Here is a 3124-nt window from a genome sequence, read left to right on the forward strand (position 1 = left end):
CCCCGTGTACTGGGATGGACTGGGAGGGAGGGAGGGAGGGGGAGGGGAGACCCCCAGACCCCCAAATTTCCTAAAATTTCCCACAAATTCCCCAAAATTCCCACAAATTCCCCACAATTTCCCCCCAAATTCCCCCAAATTTCTCCAAATTTCCACGAATTCCCACAAATCCCCCCAAATTCCCCCAAATTTCTCCAAATTACTCCAAATTCCCACTAATTCCCCCAAATTCCCCCAAATTCCCCCAAATTTCCCCAAATGTCCCAAAATTTCACAAAATCCCACAAAATTTCACAAAATTCCCCCAAATTTGCCCCAAATTCCCCCGGCGGGGGGGAGCCTGGAAACAGGGAGGGGGCGGTTGCCATGGGAACGGGAGGCTGAGAGGAGGGGGTGCTGTGGGAGGCGGTTGCTATGGGGATGTGGTTGCCATGGAGATGGTTGCTACGGGGATGCAGTTTCCATGGGGATTTGGTTGTCCTGTGGGGATGGTTACTATGGGATGCGGTTGCCATGGGGATGTTTGCCACGGGAAGAGCTTGCCATGGCGAGATGGTCGCCATGGGGATGTGGTTGCCATGGGAACAAGTTGCCATGGGGATGTGGTTGCCATGGGAACAAGTTGCCATGGGGATGTGGTTGCCATGGGATGGTTGCCATGGGTGATGGTTCTCATCGGGATGGTTGCCATGGGGATGTGGTTGCCATGGGGATGGTTGTCACAGCCAATGGTTGCCATGGGGATGGTCGCCATGGGAACAAGTTGCCATGGGGATGTGGTTGCCATGGGGATCCCGTTGCCATGGGGATGGTTGCCATGGGGATCCCGTTGCCATGGGGATGCCGTTGCCATGGGGGTCCCGTTGCCATGGGAACGGTCGATTCCCCCCATCTCCCCTCACCCCCTTTCCCCCGGTGGTCCCGGGGGTGCCCCCAGCGGTTCGGGGGGGGCTGCGCTGCCCCGGGGGGGCCCCGGGGGTCCCGGGGGAGGGGGAGGGGGCGCAGCCGAGCCCCCCCCGTGCCGGGCGGGGTGAAAGCCGCGGGTGCTGCCGGGAGATTCCCGCATTAATCCCCCCCGGATCATCCCCCCCCCCCCCCCCTCCGCGGCCTCAATCCCGAGGGACACCGGGGACCCCCCGCGCCCCCCCCCCGAGCGGCGACACCGGGGGGGACCCGGGGGGGGGGGGGGGGCTCATCCCTGGCACCCCCTCCCCACTCCCAGCTGCTCTGCACCCCCAAATTGAGTCCCCCCCCCAACACACAGCACGCGGGGGGGGGCGAGGGGGGGAAGTGAAATTTGGGGGTGCCCCTGACCCCCCCCCCCCCCCCCCAACCCCCCCGGGGCCGCTGAGCGGAAACTCCGAGCTCAGAGCACGGCCGGGAGCGGGGGGGGGCGGGGGGGGCCGGCATCCCCCCCCCGGGACCCCCGAAACTCGGGGACACCCGGGGGACACCCGGGGACACCCGGGGACACTCGGGGGACACTGGGGGGACACTGGGGGGACACTCGGGGGACACTCGGGGACACCCACGTCACCGTGTCACCCCCGTGTCACCCCCGTGTCACCCCAGTGTCCCCAAGTGTCACCCCGGGGTCACCCCCCTGGTCAATGGCACTGACCACGTGAGTGTAACCCCCCCACGGTGTCCCCCACACTCTGTGTCCCCCCATGTCCCCCCATGTCCCCCCATGTCCCCCCGTGTCACCCTGTGTCCCCTCGTGTCCCCAGACCAGCCGCGTGTGGCTGGACATGGAGGATGAGGATGAGGATGAGGATGGATGAGGATGGATGAGGATGAGGATGGATGAGGATGAGGATGAGGATGAGGATGGATGAGGATGAGATGGATGAGGATGAGGATGAGGATGAGGATGAGGATGAGGATGAGGATGAGGATGAGGATGAGGATGGATGAGGATGAGGATGAGGATGAGGATGGATGAGGATGAGGATGGATGATGAGGATGATGAGGATGAGGAGGATCTGCTGGGGCCTGAGCAGGTCCTGGAGCGGCTCCAGGAGGTTCTGGACGGGGACACTGGGGACAGCGACGGCGGTGACGATGGTGAGGGTGAAGATGATGACGATGATGACAATGCTGACAACGATGATGATGGTGACGATGATGAAGATGACAGCAATGACAATGATGTCTGATAATGACAGCGAGGATGATGATGACAATGACAATGACAACGACTGCACTGGGAATGATGAAGATGACAATTACGATGACAACGATGATGATGACATTGATGATGATGATGATGATGATGATGATGATGATGATGATGGTAACAATGACGACAATGATAATGGCGACGACAAAGACGATGATGATGACAGTGCCAGTGATGATGATGATGATGATGATTATGAAAATGATGACAACAATGATGAAGATGATGATGATGATGATGATAACGATGACAATGATGATGACAGTGATGATGACGATGATGACAATGATGATGATGATGATGACGATGATGATAACGATGACAATGATGACAGTGATGATGACAGTGATGATGATAATGATGATGATAATGATGATGATGATGATGATGATGATGATGATGGTGATGATGATGATGATGGTGATGATGATGATGACCAGGCCATAAAACCCCCAGAGCACCAGGGAGTGTCCCCAGGGGAACGGAGATCCCTGGGGATGGGTGAGATCCCAGTGTGAGATCCCAGAGATCCCAGAGTGGGATCCCCCAGACAAGATTCCCATGTGAGACCCCTGGGTGAGATCCCAGAGCAAGATTCCAATGGGAGACTCCAGTGAGAGACCCCAATGAGAGATCCCAGTGACAGATCCCAGTAAGAGATCCCTGTATGAGATCCCAGTGAGAGATCCCAGTAAGGGATCCCTGTATGAGATCCCAGTGAGAGATCCCAGTAAGGGATCCCAGTAAGAGATCCCACTGCCAAATCCCTGTGTGGGATTCCAGTGCCAGATCCGAGTAAGGGATCCCTGCTCCAAGTCCCAGTTTGGAATCCCAGTGCCAGATCCCAGTACAGAATCCCATTACTAGATCCCAGAGTGGATCTGGATTGGATCCACTTGGATCTGGACACATTCCAGTATGAGATCCCTGCTCCAGGTCCC

The sequence above is a fragment of the Vidua chalybeata genome, chromosome 29 (assembly GCF_026979565.1).
Source record: "Vidua chalybeata isolate OUT-0048 chromosome 29, bVidCha1 merged haplotype, whole genome shotgun sequence".
Taxonomy (NCBI): Eukaryota; Metazoa; Chordata; class Aves; order Passeriformes; family Viduidae; genus Vidua; species Vidua chalybeata.